Genomic DNA, 26,103 nt, shown 5'->3' with positions numbered 1-26,103 from the left:
TTCCAAAAGTGATTGACCTGAAGGAGCAACTAAAGTAACTATTAGATTAGGGTTACATCCGTCCTAGCAGTTCGCCATGGGGAGCTTCAGTACTGTTCTAGAAAAAGAAGGATGGAATGCTTCGGTTGTGTATTGATTACAAAGAGTTGAATCAATCAACCATTAAGAACAAGTACCCAATTCCAAGAATAGCTAAACTTCTTGACCGTCTTCAAGTTGCGAAGATATTCTCCAAGATTGATCACAGGTGTGGTTAGTATCAGATAAGGATCAAGGAAGAGGATATCCCAAAGACGGCATTCAGCACAAGATATGGACACTTTGAGTTCTTAGTCATGTCATTCGGGCTGACAAATGTTCCTGCCACCTTCAACAGGCTAATGTAGGATATCTTTAGGCCATATCTTGATGACTTTGTACTCGTCTTCTTTGACGATACCTTAGTCTACTCCAAACAGGAAGAAGATCATGAACCCTAGCTTCGCATCATCCTTGAGACAATGAGGGCACACAAGCTTTATGCTAAGAAGAAGAAGTGTGCATTCTTCAAGTGACAGATTGAATATCTGGGATTCATTGTATCTACGGAATGAATCTTAGTGGATCCGGCTAAGGTCAGAATGTCCAACACCAACAACTGTCAAAGAAATACGTAGTTTTCTTAGATTGACGGGATGGTACAGGGTCTTTATCAAAGACTATGCTTTGATTGCTGTGCCACTGACCGATCTCCTGAAGAAGCAAACATCAATTGTATGGTCACCTGCTGAATAATCGAGCTTTGATAAACTAAAACAAAGTTTGGTCTCAGCACCTATCCAGAAACTTCCGGACCTTAGTAAGGAATTTGAAGTGATAACTAATGCTAGCACACTTGCCTTAGGATGTACGCTTATGCAAGAAGGTCATCCTGTAGCATATTCTTCGAGGAAATTGAAGAGCCATGAAAGGAACTATGCTACCCATGATCTGGAGTTGTTAGCTGTCATCCATGCTCTCAAGCTTTGGAGACACTACTTGCTGGGTAATAACTTTACCCTAGTGATGAATCATAAAAGTCTTAAGTGGATCTTTACCCAAAATGAACTCAATATAAGGCAACGTCGATGGATTGAAGTGCTGGAGGAATACGATTTTGAAATCAAAAAACAGCCTGGAAAGGAGAATGTAGTTGCCGATGCACCCAGTCGTAAGGCTTTTCTAAATTCTCTAACCTTGCAAGATCCATCAACAGCTAGATCTCTAGCCACAAAGGTATCCATGCCAAACAACCCAATACTTGAGCTAGCTAGAGAAGAGGCATGCCATGATCCAACCTATCAGAAGCTGCTAAGGGAGATCCCCATCAAGGACCAAGACTTGTCTACTATAAAAACGAGATTATATATACCGGCAAGCCAGTCACTCAAGCAAAAGATACTTTGGGAAGCTCATGACTCCCCTTTTTCAAGACATCTTGGCTATGCCAAGACCCTCAATACAGCCAAAAAGAGCTATTATTGGGAAAGGCTTAAAGGTGACGTTCTCAAATATGTCATAGAGTGTTTGTATTGTCAACGCATTAAGGGTGAACATGTCAAAATGCCAGGGAAGTTGCAACCACTTGACATTCCCCAAATGAAATGGGAATTCATCAGAATGGATTTTGTTGTTGGCTTGCCCTAAGTTTGGGGAGGATACAACTCCATTATGGTTGTGGTTGATATGCTCACCAAGGTTGCACATCTTATCCCTGTTAAGACAAACTATAAGCCTCAGACATTGCAAGGTTATTTATCAAGGAGATATTCAAACTGCATGGGTTACCCAGAAGAATCATTAGTGATCGTGACTCTCTCTTTACATCACACTTCTGGAGGGCTATCTTCAAATCCATTGAAACTCAACTCTGTTTCAGTACAGCTTACCATCCCCAAACCGATGGTCAAACAGAGCGAGTCAACCAAGTCATTGAGGATATGCTAAGGGCATATTGTTGCCGTGAATCCAAAAAATGGATTCAATATTTTCCACTGGTTGAGTTTGCCTGTAATGCTTCCTACCAACAAAGCATTCAGATGACCCCTTTTCAAGCATTGTACGGGCACGACTGTTGAAGTCCTTTAAACTTCTCGGATCCAACCTTGAGGGTTGAAGCTTCAAAGCAAATGCTGAAAGATGTGGATGACCAAATGAAGTCAATAAGACAGGATATCCAACCGCCAAGGATAGACAAAAGGCATACGCAGATTTGAAACGTGAAGATAGATCCTTCGCTGAAGGAGATATGGTCTTCATTCGCATACACCAAAAGAAGAGTTCCCTATCCTTGGGAGAATGCAAGAAGCTAAGTCCAATGTATTTTGGACCCTACAAGATTCTCAAGTGCCTAGGGCCTAATGCCTATAGACTACAACTCCCTGAGAACCTAAAGGTTCATAATGTATTCCATATCAGTCTATTGAAGAAGTATGTGCCTAAACCTAGACACATACTTCATGATCAACAAGTTGTAATGCCTAGCCAAGGAGTCCTTGAGCTACAGCGGCCTGACAGGATCTTAGATGTTAGGGAGAGACATTTGAGATCCAGGACCTTGAGAGAATATCTTATCCAATGGTAAGATTATCCCAAGGAGGATGCCGCTTGGATGGATGAAAGTACTCTCAACCAACAATACCCCCAGTTCTTCTCAAGATGAGGACATTTCGATTCCTCTAAGGGGGAGAGAATGTAATATTTCCGCTTAAAATATTAAAGAACTTTGACCACCGCACGCCCGTGTAAAAGCTGTGCAAAGTCATCTCCCGCATCGATTAATGTCGGTGGCTAAGTGTTCTCTTCACACACAATGTTAAATTCCGGCTCCGTGTCGTGCAAAAGAGGCCGGCGCTTGAAGACTACAAGCCGCACGGGAACACCTCTCCAAAAGGGAAAAAGAGGATAATGGTAAAAAGTTAAGAATTTTTTTTTATTAATTACCCCCTCCCCTCACCCGATGCATGACAGGGGAGAGGTGTGTGAGAGGGAGTGTGAGAACTCCTTGTGAAGAGCATGGCGGGAGAGAGAAGGCATGCAAAGCATGCCATGAGGGTGGCTATTTTCCCCCCTCAAAGGCTATATAACCTCCCCCTTAAGCTTGGGGGGAGGCACGAAGAGAGACAAGAGGGAGGCCGTGATTGTCAGAGGATCACCGTGGTCGTGAAGACCGCCAAGCTGTTGCCTGCTGCCGCGATAGTACGGTCGCCCATCCCACCACCATCATCGTCATTAATCTTCCCCCCCTTCGTCATTAATCCTCTCCTCCCCAATCATTCCCCTCCACGTCACGTTCTATGACAGAGTATAAGAAGCTTCTTTAGAAGCTTCTAAAGACAAGCTTCCATAAGCCTGGTGCATACGGCTTATCCCTGGGAATTAAAATCCAAGCCTCCAAGGCCCTGATCCTGCACAAGAGAGGAATATCGCAGACTCCGAGTCTTCACGATACACGAGTAACCCAAGGAAAGCAGCTGCAACAAAAAAAAAATGTTGCATAAATGGCCCCAAAACAAAAGATGCAAGGCGCAAGCGCGGAAGTCTCGAACCCAAGTTTACATGTGGACATTCCTACGAGTTCTTATGCCCAGGTTCTACGAGCTTAATTCCGCATAAAAGAAATACATTAGGCACGTTAAATTTTCATGAGAAGAATGCATTTACGCGTATTTCTAATTCACGTAGTCTAGTTAAAATACATTTGGAAAATTATCTCCCTGAATGATTTACAAGAGTAAGCGCATGCCATGCAATTGGGTTGCTCGCATTTCCAAGTTGCAAATCTTAAGCGCACATTGCTTAGGTTTAAAAGATGAAATTATTTAAATGCATCTTTGATTGGCTGCAGAAAAGAAAAGCGCGTAAGGCATTTAGGTAGTAATTTTCTACTTGTAGATTCGTATGACATAATCGTTGTCGATGTTGCCCAAGTAGTTGCATTGCATGGAAATAAAACCATGGACTTGCATGTTGCATGTGAATATGCTTGTATTTTAAGACAGATCAAGTGCCGTAGAATGGATTAAGTCAACAATAGTCTTATGATATTCGTCATGCATGAACTTCATTTATCGAAGTTGTATCTAGAAAAGGGTGCATGTCATATTAAAGCCTAAAATTCGACTGCATTAAATGAAAGGTTGTAGGCAAAGTTCTTAATGTAAATCTATGTAGTTTTATGCAAGTTATCCCCCAAAATGTGAATCATTATGATTCCAACAAGGAAGAGAAATGGTCAATTGCAAACCCTATAGTTGCATTGAAGGAAAGGTTTATGATCTGCATACTTACATGGAATGTTGCATCTTGAATTTAGTTAATTGCATCCCTTAGGAAAAGTACTCGCATCTCTTCTAAGCAAAGACCATTCTCGACACGAGAAAATTAGATCATTTTAGGTAGATCACTTGTAAGGGTATAACCTTCAAGGGATTCGTAAAAGCATAACTAGTCAGTACGACGAACACTTCATAGGGTTTAGCACGTTAAAAAAATTCTGCCTAGTATCGCACTTGGGATGCAAAGTTAAGACTTTCGAACCCAAGGGTCCTACCCACATTCACGGAATGATTGGGTTAATCGGACATCCATACAATAACGATTTAGGGTTTTTACTTTGGTGCAAATTGGCCTAATACTAGATTAGAAACCCTAGGGCCAATCGTTATCAGCCTAGTAAGATTAGGGATTGGGTTGGGTCAAGAGGACACCCCAAAGCCTACATCTTGACTAAACATACTTCTTGACCAAGGAATGTCATTGGTGGGAGATTGATCCCACAAGTTAGATGCGACTCCTATGCAACAAGTTGCAACATGGCATGGCTTTGTGTTTAAGTCACAAGATGGATTTGTGACTCTTTAGAACAAGGTTGTCAGGTTCCAGTGCAAGGCTAAATTGCAAAAGGATGAGTAGTCATCCTGCTACATCACCCTTCTTGGGATGATTTGCCAAGTTAGGGGAAGATATGTATTCCCTAGCAAAAAAAGGATCAATCAAGATGGGGCGATGAAGTTGCCCAGGATTTACTGTCTTAACTTAAGGAACCTAAGGTATTTGCTAATTTGGGTTAGTAGGGTATAAACCCTAACCCAAGGATAAAAGGGTAAACAAGAAACGAATCCCTTGGGGATCTTGCCAAGTCGCTATTGATCGCGGATCGAATGTTGGATGCATTCGGAGAGAAGAATTCACTCCTTAGTAGTTGGTCAAGTAAACGACCACTAGATTGATTATGTTTGTATAGTTAGGAGCACTGTTTGTATTGCTTTGCTCAAAGAACTAAAGATGGAAAAATAATTAATGCTTCAAGTTGAAGGCCTGGAGGGAGAGGCAACATCAGTTACCCCCGACTGTCTGCCTGACGCTAAGCAAGGGGGTTGTTAGCTGCACATCAAGAGGAACGTGGACCGAACCCGCCACGAGAGGTCTCTCCGTTGGGCGCTACTTGGAGCAGGAGGACGCTTGGGTGCCAGGGGGGTCTCTAGCCGTAAATCCCTTTCCTTCCGGGTCCTGCACAAGAGGCCGATGTGACTCAAGATTGTAAAAAATTCATGTTCTTATCCTATTATTTTGGGGCAGCCATTTATTGTTGAGTCTTGGATGGAGATTAAGGTTATGGATGATGGGTCTGCCTATGCACGGATCTGAAGCAAAGATGGAAAGAGAGTTGTCCAGTTCATGACTCTTTGCATTAATCATCAGAGAAATATAGATTCTTTGAGGGATTCCCCTCTTCCATAGGAGAGACGTATTTTTTCTATGTACCACTATCTTGCAAGACGATAGTGGTACGAGTCAAGGAAAGCTCTTGCCTCCTGGCAGCGGCAATTTTTCCTCATGTGTTTATGGTGTATCCACTGAAAGTACTTTGTGTTTTTAGCATATTTCTAATATGCCTAGAGCTGCTAGGCAGTATATAAAATGAAAAGAAAAAGAATTAATGATTGTAGGTGTTTTGTAGGAAGAAGACCAGATAGATGGTCTCTATGATGGCTTTTCATGCTCAAATACCATGGAAGAACTTTCAGTATTGCTAAATGCTAACAATCAAGAGTTGTTATATGTCTTACAGGTTCATTCTCTGGCAATGTATTGTGGGATTGCTGATTTCGTGCTTCAAAAGAATTTGGGTGATGAGGATTCTCAGCAAAAAGTATTCTTTGTTGACATATTCGAGCAAAAAGATTTGGATGTTGCTATTTATATACATCAAAATTTGTGTTTTCCAGGTTATTTTCATCAAGAGGTGAAATTTTTAGGTTGTAGCAATGAAGCAAGCGTTCAAACAAAATATAAGACACTTGACAAGAAGGTTAGACCAGTTGTAGGACCACTGCCTTTGGACAGTGATGAGATGATGAGGAGAGCTGCTATGCAATCTCCTTTGCAAGATCCTACACATATCGGGTGTAATTTTTCAGCTAATACATTGAAAGAGATGAAGATTGGGACTAAAGATTTTCTGCTTCGTGAAGAGGCAAGATTTTTTGAAGAGATGTTATGAAAACATGAAAAATCTTTTGATTTCTTTCCACATGAGATTGGTTGCATTGATCCTAGGGTTGTGACACCTATGGTTATTTTTACCATTCCACATGTCCCTTGGAATCTGCGACCCATTCGAGTGCCGAGGGCTCACTTGCCCAAACAGGTAGAGCTCTTACATGAGTGGATTAGGATGGGAATTCTAGAGACATCTTCAGCTCCATATTCCAACAGATGGTTTACGGTTCCTAAGAAGAATGGGACACTCAGATTTATACAGGACTTGTAGCCAGTAAACAAGGTCACTATTTGAAATGTTGGTGTTGGACCTATTGTGGATCAGTTCAGTGAAGCTTTTATTGGATGTGCTATCTATTCTCTTGGTGATCTTTATTCAGGATATGATACATTTCAGTTTGTCCTTGAAAGCAGAGATTTGACTACAATGAAGACACCCTTCGGCCATGTCTGAATGTGTACGCTTTCGCAAGGAGCCACTAATTCAATTGCTCATATGATGGATAGGATGAATAAGGTTCTACGAGATTTTATTCCTGAGCTTACTATGCCTTTCATTGATGATTTACCTATCAAGGGTTGCTTGGAAGAAGGAAAAGATGATTCTTTAGATTATCATGGATGCATGTTCTTCGTGGCTTCACATATTAGAGATGTTGAGAGGATTCTTTGCAGGCTGAAAGAAGTGAATTTGACCTTGTGAGGGTTGAAGTCTATTTTTGGTGCCAGAGAAGTTTTGATTGTTGGTCATATGTGTGGATATTATGGCAAAAATCCTTCTCTTGCGAAGGTTGATGCCATAGAAAAGATTGTGGAGACTTACTCTTCTACTTTGGAGGTTTGCAAGTTTCTTGGAGCTTGTGTGTTTTATCTTATTGGATTCCTCACTTTGCTCATATTGCAAATGATCTTTATCAACTCTTGAGGAAAAGGAAACGTTTTTCTTGGGAGATAAAACATACTAAAGCCATGAAGAAATTGAAGAAATTATTGAGAGCTGCTCCGACTCTTCGAAATGTAAATTATGAGTGTGGGAGACCTTTTGTTCTTATTGTTGAAACTAGTCCTATCGGCATTGGATGGGTTGTTGGCCAAGATGATGCAAATGGGAATAGGTATGCTATTCAGTTTGGGATGGAAGTCCTAAACAAGTGACAATGAAGGTATCCACAAGTTAAAAGAGAGCTCTTGGGAGTTGTCATGACTCTCAAAAATGATAGAGAGAATACTTCATTGGAGCTGTTGTGGTGGTCGAGACTAATTGTTTGCCTCTTTTAGGTATGATCATGAGTTGTTCTACTCTAGATATTGCTATGCTTAGGTTGATTGGGTACATAAAATCCATGAATCCTGAGTTTAGGCACATAGCATGTAAAGACAACCTAGTAGCTCATATGCTTTAACACCATATTGGGGAATATGGGAATTTCCCATCAGTTTGGGACACAGGGTCAAATCTTTGGATTTGTCATAACTTGAATATTATAACTCCAAATTGAGCGCTCTAAAGGTCAATAGATTCAATTTTTCAAGCTCTTTCTAATGATAGGTCACATCATATGGTTTTGAGAAACTTATGGGCATGTCATCCAAGCGCCACCTTTTTAGTATTCAAAAAATGGAAATTGTAAACTTACTAATATTGTGTTCTTTCATGAGCAATGTATGATGATATGGATTTTTCTTGTATTGATGATGTTGATAATGGGGCTAATCTTTCAGCCATGCATGGTGATCATATTTGTCGTGTGTCTGCTTTGGAAAGCTTTGATGAGACTTTGTATACAAGAGAGTCTTTGCAGATTGGACAATATTTGAGTACCATGTTTAGATAGGATTGATGGATTGATGTAGACTTCAAGAAGATTAGAAGAAAAGCTTATGGTTTCTTATTATGAAATGGGATACTTTAGAAGCATCTATGAAAGCGAGGAGGACAACCATTGAGAGTTGTTTGTGATAGAGCTTCACAGGTGCATATCATGAAAGAATTCCATGAAGGTCTTTGGGCTGGACATGGAGCTGTATGGGCAACCTATGAGAATATCAAAGAGCGCTATTGGTGGAGAGGCATGTATAGAGATATCTCACTGTTTGTTGAGACATGCCTTGATTGTTAGTTATTCTATTCAGTGAGGCATAGAGATGAGCTTCATCCTGTTACAACTATATATATCATCTCTCACTTGACTTGGGTCTCACCTATATATACTAACTCTACATCAATATGAATCATTCTTTGGGAGCATGTCTTGTGTATCTCTCTCGTGCTCTCTCTCTCTCTCTCTCAACATGGTATCAGAGCTATGGATGTGTAGCAATAACAAGGAAGATATGTTGTTTCATTGTTTATATTTGATTGAATTCTTTGCACAAGTGATGATTTGATACATGAACTTGTTCAAATTAGAAGTATTAGTTAATTTTGTCTTTAAAAACAAAACCAGGTCCAGGTGCGTAGCTCTCGTCATGCGCTCCTGTTGCTAAAAATCAGATTGTTACTCAACTTCTTCATACCATCAAAGATCCTTTATATGACAATATCATCACTATTTTGTCTAACAAGGATGATATCCACTTTCACAAAGCATGTATATCTCTTATTGAATATTCTCAACGTCATGAGCATCATTTGGAAAAATCTGATGGTGTTTTGGTCACTTGCAAACAAAGGGATTTTGATGCTGCTTTTGTTGCTCGCAAGCGTCCTGCTTCACGTTTTCAGCAGGGTGGACGCCCTAATCCAGGTTATGTGGCTTCTGATTTTCCTGGGCACATCAATATGATGAGGAGCATGGAGTTACTACAAAGCAACCTCGCTCGTCCAAAAGTTTTCCTCCTTGTGATTATTGTGCACATACAGATCATCCATCTCGTCGTTGTTATAAACACGGATATGATGAAGAACGTTCTCGAGCTTATATTCTTCAACAAACTATAATTGATGATGATCATACTCATCATGAGCTCAATTTCGTCCATTATGATATCTCTCCAGAAAAGGTACTTCATGTTCATGATGGTTCTCTATTCATCGTTGATTCAGGTGCCACTGGAAACATGACATACCAATCGCAGTGGCTTCACAATTATCATTCTCTTCCTGTCAAGAAGTTTGTTTACCTTGCGGATGATACGACTTGTCAAGTCAAAGGAGTGGGTGATTTATATCTGGGGATTGTTTCATCCACTAGAATATTAAGAGGAGTTCTTCATGTTCCAGATTTGCAAAGAAATCTTCTTTCTGTTGCTCATCTAGTTGATCTTGGTTTGATTGTTGGCTTTGATCATAATCAATGTCGTATAGAGAAAGACGGGCATACTATAGCAGTGGCTCCTCGACATGGTAATCCATTTGAGCTATCATTGAACGATACAGTTGCAAATGTTGTTACTGCTCGTGGAGATGCAGATTGCAAATTATGGCATCAACGATTTACACACTCCGATTTTGCCAAAATTCTTAATCTTCATCGTTATGGTCTTGTGCAAGGTATGGATCTTAAATCTCATCCACGTATGGGAATATGTGAGTATTGTGCACTTGGAAAACACCATCATTCGCCTTTCCACACTTCTACTTCATCACATTTGAGTGCTCTCTTGGATTTGGTTCATACCGATATTTGCGGTCCTTTTCCTACCTCAAAGTCTCAATATCGATATTTTATAACTTTCATTGATGATTTCTCATGGTACACACATGTCTATCTTCCTCGACATAAGTCTGAGGCTTTACCTATATTTAAACAATACAAGATAAGTGTGGAGCTTCAAACTGGATTCTCTATAAAGGCGCTTCACAATGACAATGGCGGTGAATATGTATCCAATCTATTTGATGACTTCTGTAAGGATCAAGGTATTCATCATGAGTTTACAGTTCCTTATTCTCCTCAGCAAATTGGTGTTGTTGAGCGCAAAAATCACACGATTCTTAATGCTATATGTTGCATGCTCGTACACTCTGGTTTGTCTCGAAAGTTTTGGACTGAAGCACTTCTAACAGCTGTTTTTATTCAAAATCATCTTCCAACTACTACACCTGCTGGTGGTAAAATTCCTATATCAATTTGGACAGGGAAGACACCTTCAGTCTCTCACTTTCGCACATTTGGCTGCATTGCTTATATTCATGTGCCCAAGGACACTCGGGATCCTCCAGGTTTGAAGGTTATTTTTCTTGGTTATTCAGATCATTCCAAAGGTTACAAATTTTATGATCCTTCTTCTCAAAAGGTTATCATTAGTTGTGATGCTATATTTGATGAGAAGACTATGGGTGGCACATGGTCGTCAGATGTTTCAGATGATACACAGTCTTTGCTTAGTGCATTTCCTTACTTGCTTTGTGATTCTACTAATTCTGATGATCATAAACCTCCTTCACCTCCAAAAAAGATTGATAAAAATTTGGAGATCTATGTCGATCTTCCTATTGAGATAGAGCATGGATTCTATTCTATTGAATATGATGTCTTTGATAATGCTATGTTTGTCCAAGAGGATCCAATATCATATATGGAAGCTATCAATTCGTCTCAAAGGGATCAATGGCAAGAAGCTATGCAAGCTGAGTACGATTCTTTAATCTCCAAAGGTACATGGATTCTTACTGAACTCCCCCCAAATCGTGTTCCTATCAAATGTAAATGGGTTTATAAAACCAAGACCAAAGCTGATGGCTCATTTGATAAGTTCAAAGCACGACTTGTTGCAAAAGGTTACTCACAGGTTGCAGGAGTAGATTATCAAGAAACATTTTCTCCCATTGTGCGCTCCACAACTGTTCGTATGATTTTGGCTTTTGCAACACTATTTGATCTAGAAATTCACCAAATGGATGTTAAAATGGCTTTTCTCAATGGAGATCTTGAAGAAGAAATCTATATGGAGCAACGTGAAGGTTTTATGATTGCAGGAAAGGAGCATCTTGTATGCTAGCTTCATCGTGCATTACATGGATTGAAGCAAGCCTCTCCTGCTTGGTATATTAAGATTGATCAGTTCCTCACATCTAAAGGTTTTGTTGCATGTTCTGCTGACCCAAATCTTTACATCAAAAGGGAGGACAAATATTTTATTATTCTTACTCTATATGTTGATGATACTATTCTTGTGTCAAATAATATTGCTTTTTTGGATGCTATGAAGAAGCTTTTATCGATTGCATTTGAAATGGTTGATCTTGGTGAGATACATTCTTGTTTGGGTATTCAAGTTCAACGACACCGACAACAAGGCATTCTTCTTATTCGCCAGACAAAGTTTATTAATGATATTGTTAAGAAGTTTGGGTTGACAAATGCGCACTCTGCCAACACTCCCATTCTTTCAAGCTCTACCAAGGGTACATCTACAACACGCAATGAAGAATCAGCCATTCATCAACCTTTTGCTAATCTTGTTGGTTGTCTTCAATTTATTGGTTTAAACATAAGACCAGATATTTTATTTGCAGCTAATTTTTTGGGACAGTATCTTTCTTCCCCTTCCACTATTCATTGGAGTGCTGCAAAACGTATTCTTAAGTACCTCAAGGGTACTAAGAATTTTGGTCTTATTTATCGTCGTCGAGAGGATTCTTCTTTATCTTCTTCAACTTCTCTTGACCTTATTGGATATGCAGACGCTGATTGGGCAAGTTTACACTTATCCATGCATTCTACAAGTGGGAATTGTTTCTTTGTTAATGGATGTTTGGTTTCTTGGTCCAGCAAGAAACAACGATGTGTTGCGGTTTCTACAACTGAAGTCGAATATGTTGCTGCATCATTAGCAGCTCGCGAGCTAGTTTGGCTTCGACAACTACTTGCAGATTTGGGACATCCTTCATCATCTAGTACACCTCTTCGATGCGATAACCAAAGTGCTATTAGTCTTACCAAAGACTATATACAACATAGTAAATCAAAGCATATTGCTACTCATTATCATTATGTTTAACATGAAGTCAAGAAAGGTTCCATTATGGTGGAGCATGGTCCCAGTGATCAAATGGTTGCAGACATCTTCACAAAAGCTCTTAGTGAAGCTCGCTTTAGCTCATTAAGACATTCACTTGGTATTGTTCCAAGTTCTTGTCTCACTGATTGAGGCATGTATCATTGTATTCAAGAAAACTTTATAGTAAATCATTTTTGTATCGTAGGTATGTGTAGGGGCTCGGGTTTTTCCCTTGTTCTCCCCAAGGGTTTTTTCCCTCGCAGCCAGAGACCTTTGTTTGAGTGGGGATGTTACAACTATGTATATCATCTCTCACTTGACTTGGATCTCACCTATATATACTAACTCTACATCAATATGAATCATTCTTTGGGAGCATGTCTTGTGTAACTCTCTCGTACTCTCTCTCTCTCTCTCAACACATCCTACCTACTCATTATGTATTCATTACAAGTTCTTGATTTGATTACTATGCATGTTGGTTTATGGTAGATGTGTTACATTGTTTTGGCACGAGAAGATCTCACAAATCAAGTGGAAGGAAGAGCATTACCAACAAAGTCTACTTCAGTGGTTTATAAGTTTCTATCAGAGGATGTAATTTGCAGGTATGGATGTATAGGGAAAAGTTACTGCAGATAGAGGTGAGTTGGATGCTGATGAGGCTAGGGAGTTTTTCTTTCACCTTAGCATTAAACTTGCTTTGACTTCAATATATAATCTAGAAGGCAACAGGAAGAGTGAAAGAGGCCATTTGCCGATTGTGAAAGCCTTGGTCAAAGCATGTGGTGGACAGGTTTAAGAGTGGCCTAGGATGTTGCCTTATGCCTTGTGGGCCGATCGCACTACTCACAGTGTGACTACAGGATATATGCCAGTTGAGTTGATGTATAGACAGAAGCTAGTCATGCCTTCACAGATTTGCACAATTACTTGGAGTGCTTTACCATGGCAACCGAAACAGATGTCTAGAGAAGATCTTTTGGCTCTTTGTATTCGTCATTTGGAAAGAAGACCTAAAGATATTGAGAGAGCAATTCAAAAGCTCAAAGAGGCCAGAATTCGAAACAAAGAACACTTGATAGCAGACATCGATTGAGGCCTAAAGAGATTAAAGAGGGAGATTGGGTGTTGGTTTATGAGAGCAGTCTAGACAACCAGTATAGTGCTATCTGCAAGGTTTCCAGATGATGGTTTGGGCCTTATCTAGTGTAGCATGTCCATGATAATGCTAAATATTCCTTAGTAGAACTTGATGGTACGGCCTTGTGGATTCTGATTGTAGGGAAGAGAATTAAACTCTTTAAGAGAAGAGATGCTCCAGCCTATGCAGTCGAGGAATTGAATGATGTGATTTACGATGGACTTGAACCAAGAGAGAGGATGAAGATGATACTCTTGTGCTTCCACATCTTTGGGAACAAATGTCAGCTTAACATTTTAGCTCCTTTTATGCTAGTTAGGATCTTTAAGGATTCCATTGCCATTGCAATTGCTTCGACCTCAATGTCTTAGCTGGAAATTGCATCGTGTCCATAGTCAGAATCATCACCATAGACCAGTTGAGTCTCAAGGGAAGGTGCATCATCAAAAGGTATGCTTTCTTATTCAATGGAGCCACCAGCCAATGCATTTCTGTGAATACAAATACAACATCGGGTATGGATAATTCATATCCGAATATCCAGGTACAGATTTCCATTTTCACTATTCGTTGAGGCATAGGCATGCGTATGAATTCATTCCAACAAGTAGCTTGAATTTATTTTTTCGTTGAACTCATAGCGGGTCATAGCTAATTCTTTCCACAACCATAGATGGCCTCACATAGATTTATGCATGTGCCGGATTGAGATTCACACATACCCATGTACTCAAATACTTTGCATCCCATTGCTATGCAATGAAGTCATACATGGCATAAAGATCATAAAGGGTACTTAAGGGTTATGCACATAGTCGGTGCATGCATGGGAAAGACTATATGAAACATGCATCGATGGTACTCAAATAAATTCTTGCATCCATCCTATGAAGATTTTGCATTGAGTAATGGTTAAAGAGTTGTCTTGTGCTGCCAAATCATGAGTTGAGGACAACTCACGTGATAATTCAAGAATTATTAAATATACACAAACCTTTATTTAACTGAAAAGTCACATGATATAAGGACATACAATCAACCATGGTATCATTGAACAGAGATAGTCTCAAATGCAGGGGCTCATGTAGGATGTCCAAAGCTAGATACTCAACGGGAAGATCCAAAAATCCCTACACCTGGTAACTTGAAGAACAAGAACTATGTGCAAATACAATACAGTTGGGTTGTATGACCTGAGTGACCCTACGATATACCCACTGGTCTTGAGTCATCTCCTTGCCCTCATAAAGCTCAACATGTCCTGGGAGACTAGAGTAAAAGGTAAAAAGTCATACTATGCTAAGTCTCTCGGCCCAATGTATTCTCGACAGCTCATACTCTAGGTTAGTGACGCAATTGATGTGCATACAATAGGTTTGGTACCAATCCATATACTATGTCCATTCTTGCGTGGGAAAGAACTGGTATCATGGAGGTGTAAAAATCCAATCCATTAGGTGACAAATACGCTCTCTCAAAGGTACATTGTATTGTGCGCCAACCTAGTAGACCAAAGGAAACATAACACGAAAGCTCTCATACACAAAATAACAAGGTAAGAATGTGTCCTAATCTTTTTCCCTATTTGTTATGACTTTAAATAACTACAATGTTTCTGAATTAATTTAATTCCATTCCCTTATCAAATGCAAGCCATATAAATATCTTAGATTATTTATAAGTTTGTTTAATCTTTTTTTTACAAAAGGTTGGCCAGTTTAAATTTATACTCGGATGGCAAACTAAGAACCGTCTCACTAGGGTTGACTACATATTTTTCAAGGGACTCTTAGAATTCACATCATTGGCCAAAAGAAGATAATTGAGATGGCTTTATATATTTAGGTTGGGAATAAAATTTTTAAGGAAATTTATATCAATTGAGTTAAATAAAATATAATTTTTAATAATATTATTACTTTTAATTCTTATTCCACTCTTTAAAAAGAAAATTGATATTATTTTAGTAATTAAATTATTACTTTTTTAATATCTATTTAAATTTTCATGAAAATTGGACAATATTTTAACTACTTAATATCAATAAATAAATAAATATTATACATCAACCTTATTGATAGCCGAAATTTCGACATCATGGTGGCTACTTCAAGGTTCCGTTATGTTGATGCATTGGTGAGGGCCATCATGGATAACAAGGATAGGAAGAATGGTTTTTTGAAGAAGGGGATGGCACATGAAGGGCCTTTGGCTTCCTCATTAAGAGTTTTCTCGCCTCTAACTTGAGACTATCGCTTCCTCAGTCATTCAATATTTTTGACTCTTTATCCTTGTGTATTGAAAATGAAAAGAGGGGCACTTCTTTATATACTCTCTTGAAGGGGAGAGGGGTTTTGTCTTTTTATGAGCTTATAGAAGAAGGAGACTTCTTTTGTTTTATTATAAAAGGATCCCCTTTATTAAAAATACTTTTTTTGTTTTAGCTTCACTAAAAATTAAACCCCATTGATATTCTTCTATAATAAATGTCTACCACTCACAATCACATTAATGTCCCATGAGCATAGATTCACTGCATGAGGCCATGTTTTGTGTAAAATCCATTAAATCTTATTCCATAAGGAGGTGTAAATTCATTGCATGAGATTGGCCATTCTTGTAGTTTACTTTATTTTATTAAATGAGAATAATAGCTTGTTAATCCCCCAAGAAATGTTATGGAATTATGATAATCAAAATATTTTATTAAAATTCAATATGAAAATACGATTTTTTTATTTTATTGTAAATTTAATTTATTTTTTGCATGATTTGTGACTTATTGCATGAGCATATATATGTGACACTAGTCTCATTATGTGTGGTAGATAGATTGAAAGATACTAATGTGCTTTTATGATGTGGTGAGCAGATGATTATATAAATAAACTTTAGGTAAATTTATATAATATGCATAATATATAATTGTATATATTCATATGATATTGTGTGCAATTAAAGCTATTAATTTATTTGTAAATTAGAATTTTAATTTTTTTAGTGGAAAATTCAAATGAATCATTTTTCTTTACTATTAACTTATTTAATTTAATATATTTAGCATAAATAATATGAAGATAATATATTTAAGATATGATTTGATTAAACTAAGCTTTCTTTATAGAACTCTTTGCAATCTGTTTACATGGTTTAAGCTTTCTTAGCTTTCTTTACAAAACCAAGAGGATTGAGCGAAAAATAGGAGAATAATGTAAAATTTTAGTTTTGTTGTTTCTCTCTCATCTAGAGTCACAATTTTGATATTTCAAAGTCATCTTGGGGGAATTCGCATGTTCTAGAGTGATGATGATATCAAAATATCATTATTTGGCACATAAAATTTTCTATATCAACAACTATAGGAAGTTACAAAAAATCTCTTAATATATAAAACTCTATAGTTTGATTAGTATTTATCTTTCAAAGTTTGTTTGATATTTGTATTTTCTCTGTAATCAGATATATGATATAAACGTAAATAGTTATGTAATCAATATTTCATAGTCATGGGGGAGATTGGGCCTTATTGTGTGTTTTTCTCTTGTTCTTTGTGGATTTCTAACTTATTCAAAATTTTTAATGTTTAATTCACTTGTTTATTTCTAAGATTTAAAATGCTAGATTTGCCACATGGTTCACTTCGCAACACACCTAATCTATAATAAATAAGAATCCATGCATGACACAATTTTTATTTCCTTCAAATTATACAAACCAAAAGACTTGTGTAATGCATTTAAAATTGAATTACTTCATCCATAATTTTTTTGTACATTTAGCAACTCAAGCGAAGCACATAAAATTGAGTACAAAAAAGAAGTTATAAACCATATCATCTAATGCATCATTCTCTATAATATGATGAGACAAGGGTGGAATCTCTTTATCTTCAAATTCATCCATCTTTGTAGATTACAAAGCCTTCATCTCTTCTTGTTCAACACTTGGCCTCTTTGTGTCTTATGTAAGGTAGCATGTATGGGTGTGGTGTGACATTCTACATTCAACAAATAGAATCCCAAAACAAGTGTCAATATATTTTTTAATTAAAGAGAGATTCGTATTCTCATTGTCTAAATAAGTGATTACCAATTATTTTTGGGAGTCCCATACATATCACTCTGTTTCATTGTGATTCTACATACTCAAAGCATGCATGCTTGACAATGGTCACATGGACATTTAATGATTTTCTTCAACCAACTCAAGCAATGATGCATACATAAGGTTTCTTCATTCATATGACTAGAGGAGAAGGAGACCAATAATATTAGGTACTTGTTCCCCAAGGATGTGGAGATCTTTCCTATAAAACTAATGTTTCTTGGAAAGATAATGTTTTGAATAAAGATCTATTCCCCTATACTATGTTTGCCTATTTCTCAATCTTCGTGTTCTTTTCTACATATTCATGTTTAAATCCATGTAACCTTGCATTCAATTGTGCCTTAAAACGTGAAGTTAGATGTGATGCATTTTAACAACCCTTTCATCGGGACTGATATCCAAAATTTTTTCTACTATACTCTTTGAAAGAGTAGAGGACAAGAAGAAACAAAGATATCATAGGAGGGAAAGCATTACCTTACATAATTTGTACACATGAAGAGCTCTTCCTATTGTACTTTGATTCCTCTTCTTCAAAAGATACATGAGGTATGCTTCCTCTTAGTTTTCCTCTCTTTATTATTGAAGCATTAAGATTTGTCATTTAGTGGTTGACTTGCTCTTAGTTCCCTCTCCATTCTTGTATGTTGTTTTGTGATTAGTTAATAAGAGAATTAGTAGTCATAGGTGAATTTTATAGTTAAACATTGCATAATATGTTACCCTTGGTTGGATAGAGATATGGTTTTTTTCATCATGGAGGAAATTGAAAAGTAAATGCGATTGTGCATATGCATGCCCTATAAATTTTCCATAGAGGAAAATTTATTAAATACTTATTCACATAGTACTGTAAGCATGTAGTTAAACATGCTAGCAAACATATAGAAGAATTTGTTTTTTCATGTGATAAAAGGAACATATTTATAAAAGATTTGTTTATTTTAGATTATTGCTCTAGTGAATGTGCATATAAACTTGCTTGTAGGGAGAAGTAAAACTAATGTTACAAAGCTAAGTACGAGTTGTGTTTTACAGTGCATATTTATTTGATTATTTCAATGGTGTAGATATCATCAATTTCATCATTACAGATTTTCAATCATGAAAATATCGTAGTAGAGATACTAGCTTCCTTTGGGGGCCCCCAATCCTAAGAAGATGTTTGACTATATCTCAACCCTCCCTCCCCCATCTTGCACTTATGGTATATAACTAGCTACAAGGACTAGTCATCCTTATTCTCAACCAAATCGATTGTTGATGGTTGCACAAGGTCTCCGTTGTCCATGTTTGAGCACTTATAGCAGCATAAACAGCCACATAGACTCCTCTAGTAGGTTCTTCTATCATACAAACTGCTCTATTCATAGTGTATATATAATGCCTCCATCAACTAGTCACAGATCTCATAGTAGAAGGGGGAGTGTGGAGGATCCTCAAGGGTAGTAGGGAGACAGGATATATCAATCTTTAAAGATAACAAAAGCCCCTAGGGAAGATCACATGTACTGTGATGTAGATGCAAAACGTGCCATCAGGTACTATGATGTAGATGCAAAGGGTGGCATCAAGATGGATGCACATGAAAGGGAAGTAGTAGCTTATCTTCATGGTGTTTTAGAGGCTATATACAAATATTTTATCTTATTCTTCAAGCAAAAGAAATCAAACTTGTTGATGGAAACCATAAATACTATGCATAATATATTCTCAAATTCTGAGGATAAAATATTTATAAGTAGATTGGCTAGAAATAGGACACGAATCATTATATATAATAAGAGATCATTTTTTATGCGTCAACTATATATCCATGAGAAAAGGACAAAGCAAGGGATTCATCCATTGGAACATTCCGACGTATGCTGCTTACTTATAAAACATAAAAATAACATTAATTCTTAAAATATTCAAATTCTCTTACCTTGTTATGATTCAAGGTAAATTTTGGCTTTTAAATCTTTATGTATACCCTTAAATTTTGTGATAATGCAATAAGGTCTACTATTTGGATATTCTCAAGTTTTTCTATTTACCCTTGTATTTTGTGATAATGCAACAACGTCTACCATTTATACATTTTCAATTCTTCTTATATATTTGTGTGCATATCTTCTCATTTTTTCTAATCTATTTGCATTGTATATTTTCAATGTGCAAGCTACATATTTGCTTGTTGTTATTTTTGAATGGGTTTGATTCATATAAGTAATGCTTACTTTATAGTTGAAAGAGCAAAAAAAAAGCCTAGGGAGCTACTAGTTCCATAATTTTGGCTTAGCTATAGTTTTGGGACCAAAATCTACTTATTTTTATTTCTTTCTTGCAGGCATCATGTTTAAAAGCTGGTGCATCATTGTGTTAAAGTTAGAGAGGGTAAATACCTGCTTGAACTAGCACTTGTGGAGATTCACATAATGCATTTAAATTTGTGTTTCATATCATGCTTGCTATTTTTAAAATATGCATGACATTAGATAAAATTTATTTGATCATATCATCATACTTATGACTAAAGATGCCCTCCTAAGTTTTTTTTTTAAGTTTAAAAATATTTTTATTTTTTACACACTACAAGACTTAATCCTTGTAATGCATTCTTATGAGTGTGAGCTTGATAATTTGAGTATTTGTAAGTATTTGAAAGGATTTGGAAAATGGGGATACCATGCTCACATGAACAACCACCCCAAAGTGCAATGGGACTTCACATTCAAGTAAAAAAAATTAAGGAGCCTTATGTTTAGAAGAATTGATGTTTGAGTATTCTTTTAAACACAGATATATTTGAGTATTCCTTATGTGTAGAGAAATTGATGTTTGAGTATTCTTTTAAACACAAATATGATGTTTTCACATTCATATTTGTGTTTGGGTATTCTTTTAATAAACTTAGATTATGTGTGTATGCATGTATGCGTACCTATGTGCATGTGATCATAAATAGATGTAAAGAGGATTTCTTAGCTAAGGTGGTGAAGCAAAGAGTACTATGAGAATGCTCATAAATCCCACCAAGTTGCAATCCATAGAAATTAGTTCTAATTTACATATCAATCTATTCGGATTTCCACTTTGGTGTGTGCATGGGCCAATTGATGAGAAAGTGTGTGTGGGCCATGCTACCATATCCAAGTCACACACCCAACAATGATAAGGACTTGGTGTCCATGGCAACTCCTTGGGGACATCACTCATAAGTATATGTAAGTACATCACGTGGATTCAAAAGAAGGGATTTTTAAAGTACCTTTTTTACACAGGTTTTACATATAGAAGAGTGCCATATAAAGGGGTTATTCATAGATATTTGAATAGAAAAGGGGTGTGTCTTATTTAGAGAAAGTTCATAGATAAAGGTATTGTTAAATAAACCTTCAATGCACATGATATAGAGGGTTTACATGTAATGAACCCCCCAAGGAAAACTTCAAGCATTATAATATTGATCTACCTACCAAATGCTAGCAATACAACAAGAGTTTTCAACTTTATACTTGGGTGATAAGTACAACAATGTAGCCTAGTTCTCTTCAATAAGTTTTCGCTTCATGGTTTGACTCTCCAAAATCATTATAAGTCATTCTCTTCACAATAACTATCTCTTTATGATTGATCCTACATAATTGCTCTAAGGCAGTGCCTAGGTCTCTACTTCTTTACCTATATTTAACTCATTACATAGAAGTGAGTATGAGAACGAGTGCATGCCATGCACTCACCCTTGTGTATCTATGTCACGAAGTTCAAACTGAGGGGTGAGTGTATGCCAAACCTTCTCTATTAGTGCATGTGTTTATACTAATAAGGGTCATGCCTATACATGAATATTACCATAAGTGCCCTATAAAAACATTGATATATGATCTCATTCTTTATTATTTACTAAAGAACCAAATATTCCCTTGAAAAAGGTTAGAGCAATAAGGTAAATTTCAACTAGAAACTTCAACCTGTCAAATGTTCCATCATTAAGTGAATCTATAGTAGTAGTTGGTTAACTTTACAATATTATACAATTTCTTTGGCATAAATGTAGGCCTTTCTAATGCGTAATATACAATCTCTCTCTCTCTACATAGTCGGAAATATTGCTCACAAAAGAGTGAGGTTGAGTGTAAGGTGAATTGGTGATTTTGAAAAAACAAACCTTGTAATTTTTATAGAGAGGGTTTTATAATTGTAAGACTTGTAGTAAATTTGGACAGAGTATGACCAAGACACGTATAAAAACTAGGAGAAAACCTACAAATCTTGAAGGTTTAATTAAGGATCACATTGACATCAAAAACTTTTCTCATACATAACTCGCCTAAATGCCCTAAAAAAAGAATCAAGCAATTCACTTAAAAAGCATGTTATGTTTTGGGGCGCGTTGTTTAGTACACGACTAAGCTCATCTGATGTTGGGGTGTTACAAGTGCGACCATGTAAGTGACACGTGCGACCGTGTGATCACAGGTGTCGCGTGGTCCACCGTCCAGGAGAGGGGGACCATCAACCATGAGAACATCTGAGTTGCGTACTGCAGTGTATTTCTCCAAGACTTCAGTTAGTATGATGTTCGTGAAATCGGAGTTGAGGAGGGGACTCATGAGAAACATGATAGGATCAGCGGCCCCAAGAGAAGAGTCTCCACGAATCAAAACGACGAGGGCTTCCATACGGTTGGTTAATCTTCTGACCCACTTATCCTCCCGGCCCTCCAGGCTGCATGTGGACTCCGGAGTACTGATGGGAGACTCGAAAAGCAGCTCTTCGACATGTGATAATTTGGGTCGCCATCTAGACTCTCGAGTCTCCATCAGTCTTTGGCCTATTGCCGGACGCTTACTTTGCCATGTGTGTATTTGGTGTGGCAACTGGTCGGAGACGCCGCTTACTATGACACGCGGATCCGTATGACGGTACGGCTCTCTGATTAAACTCGGGTCGAGCCTCGAGGAGAGGAGAATCATGATATGTGCAGGTTATGCACTTTGCTAATCATGAATTGGAGACGCTACACAACAAACCGCACCAGTGAGTGCCTCACTGTCTATTTAAACTCATACCAGTTGATCCTCCCTCGTCGCGGTTTCTGGCCCTTCATCCATCTACAATTGACTACAAGCTTCAGTAGCTAGCTAGCGCCATCAATATGCTGCAGGCAGCTGCTGCGTCGTCTTTGGCTACCCTGGGCACCGCCCATTCGTCATCGCTGCTCCAACTCCATGCCTTCCCTACAGGACACTCTCGGACATAGCTTGCGTCTCCAATATCCCTGCATTCGCATTCCATTCCAGCTGCAATACCGCCTGACCGATCATTCAGCAGCTCGTTTCTCCCGGCTTTTCCTGCAGGCTCTCGAAAACCAGCGTCGCCGCCATCTATCACCACCCCCCGTTCGCATTCAGTAATTCGCAGCTTCGCTTTAACAACGAAAGTTCAAGACGTTACTCCGGCCGCCAAGGAGCTCTATGCAAATGTCACGTTGGCCCTCTCAGACGCGGCTAGAAGGGAGCTAGAGTCATGGTATACCACGCCCGGTCAGTATGTTGATCTTCACGTAACGAATAGCCCCGCACGGGTTGCTGCTTTCTTCATTGCGTCCGCCCCAAAGGAAACAGCTTCTGGCTGCGTGGAGTTCTTGATCCACGATGTCCCAGATTCCACCGCACACGAGCTGATAAATAGTGCCAAAGGTACTCAGGTTGAATTAACCACCCTATCGTATTCCCACGGTTTCGACGTGCATCAGTTGTATCCCGTTCAGGACGTTGAGACGGTGTTACTATTTGCTAGCGGCTATGGCCTTGGGTGCGTGCAGCCGCCACTGACCCACTCTTAATTCCTATTATGCGCCAATTTGAGAATTTCTTTCTTTTTTTTCCCTCCTTATTTGTATCTTGGCTCTGCGAGTCTTTGTGTGTGTACGTATATATATAATATTATACATGAAAGGTATATGCACTGTAGTGCACGACCTGCCTGGAGTAATAGTAATAACAGTTTCATAAGGAAGATCACAAAAAGTTTTGTATATAGCCTTACCACATGCTAAATTGCTGTTGTTGTCAAGGCAGTGCTATTCGTGCACTCATAAAGGAGGGATTTGAAGCCACAAAGAGACGTGACATTAAGCTGTATCACTTCTTCGGCACACCTGATCAACAGCCGTATAAGGTATTAAGTGAATACAATATATGCTACGTCATGTTAGATCATGACCGTTCGCGATCAATACCTAACCACCATTACAACTAATTTGCCTCACATCCCTCTGATTGTCAATAAAATTGATTGCTATATTCCTTTCTTGGCTCATGCAGGATAAGTATCCAGAATGGGAGAAATCCGGCGTGACGGTTATCCCTTGTCCTGGGGTGATGCTCTCATGCTCAAAAAAGCAGCATTCATTCATTCCTCTCTCTTTTTCCCCAATCCAACCGAGTAGCATCGCTTATCATTTTCCTTGCACTTTTCTTGAATCTCCGATTCATTTAGCGCTTTGTTTGATTTCAATTTTACTTAAGAGATCAAACCTCCGCTCCTTCTTTGATATCATTGCGCTCCTACGCGGCGCTCAACAAAGGATGCAATTTCTGAATGCATGCTACACCACTTAACGTGAACGTTCTTGCGATTTCTCAATGCAGGGTGTGATTCCTCCTCTGATTATTAGCGATCCAAGCAAAACTTGTGCAGCGCTTTGCGCATCTAAGGTCCTACAAGAGGTATGCACTTCTCTTAAGCATTTATGTAGTTGCTTCAATGATGTGAAAACACACATTTGTCGCACACTTTGAATGCCTCGTGTTCTTATCTAGGCCATCACAAGCCAGCTGCTCATAGATGGAGTACCGTCGAACAAGATTCTAACCGTTTTTGGCGGATATTCATCGGAGGGTAAGGAAAATGTCATTGCTATGTCTTTTGCTCTTTGCATTTCCCCTCCCCCTTGATACCATATATATAGACGAGCATATAGATTAGGGAGTAGCGAGGGCCTGGGGTGTTTCTTAAAAGTGTTATAGGATAAAGGGGCCAATAGAGTGACATGTAACGGCACCTCATTATATATATTTTTTTGCTTCGAGTGGGTTACACGTCTGTTCTTTATATAGTTGAATTATATAAATCATATGGTGGTCTAACAAAAAATTTGATACTTGTATTGGATAATCTTATTTATAAGTGAAGGTTTCAGAAAAGAGTGACAATGGTGGGCTAATCGAGCTTATTTATAAGTGAAGGTTTCATAAAATAGTGATAATGGTGGGCTAATCAAGTGACAGTAAAAGATACATTTAGATTCCCTAAGAGAGAGAGTGTGTGTATATGTGCACATGTGAGTGAATGAATGTATTTTCCATGAGAGAGTGTGTGTATGTGTGCACATGTGAGTGAGTGAATGCATTTGCATGTGCATGAGCACATTTGTATGCATACTAGTTTTGCTTTCCTTCCATACACTCTTCTCATGGAATACATGTTGTAAAGAATATAAAGATGATTTTTTAATGAAAATGGGACATTTCTTAAGGTGGAAATTATTTTTGCAGAAAATACAAAGGTGGAGACAACTTCAAATGAAAGTGTGGGGTTTCTTAAGATGGGACCTAAATATATTCCTTGTGGCATCAAGATAACTGCATGAGGACTCAAACATAAGCTTCTTCTTGCAAAATAAGTGTTGGTATATGCTAAGGGACTTTGTGTCAACCCTAGCCTCAATGCCAAAGCACATGTTGAAGAAATATTTTCCTTTATAAAGGTTTATGACTTTGATGGTTGCACAATATTTATTAATGTAGCTTATGAGACTTTGGTGCCGGTGCACAATGGATCTTTCTATGTTCCCCAATTCTTTAGAAAGGTGGCTAAGCTCATTATACACTACAAGGAAGTAGGGCCATAGACGATCACATTGATGCATTTTTTGAAATTTAGAAAGAAAACTTACAAGTGCATCTATAATCATAATTATTAAAAACCCATGATCAAAAGGCCTACATTAGAGGCTTCATTTATTTTATGTGTAATAGAATATATATTTTGAGCTCTTATGAGTACATGTTTTCTCCAATTTTAAGGCTTTGAATGAGGCAAATATAAAAGCACTATGGCATGAAAAAAAAGGAACTTGGGAACTATTAGTTATAGAGTTGTGGTTGAATGCATAGTTATGCAACTAACAACTCCTTGGTTTATTTCTCCCTTCCTTGCATGCACATTGGACATTGTTTATATGAATCTAATCCACATTGTATCAAAATATACACATACTAATATTTCTTAAGACAAAAAAATGTTGAAGAAAAAAAAAAGATTCACAAAATAGTACTCTTGTTTGCATTAGAATTGGAATAGAAGTTTACATAAAGCGCAATTTTGGCTTG

This window comes from Lygodium microphyllum, chromosome 29, assembly GCF_053477565.2.
Source record: "Lygodium microphyllum isolate KBCC chromosome 29, Lygodium_microphyllum_v1.1.10, whole genome shotgun sequence".
Taxonomy (NCBI): Eukaryota; Viridiplantae; Streptophyta; class Polypodiopsida; order Schizaeales; family Lygodiaceae; genus Lygodium; species Lygodium microphyllum.
This window is presented reverse-complemented; position numbering follows the sequence as displayed.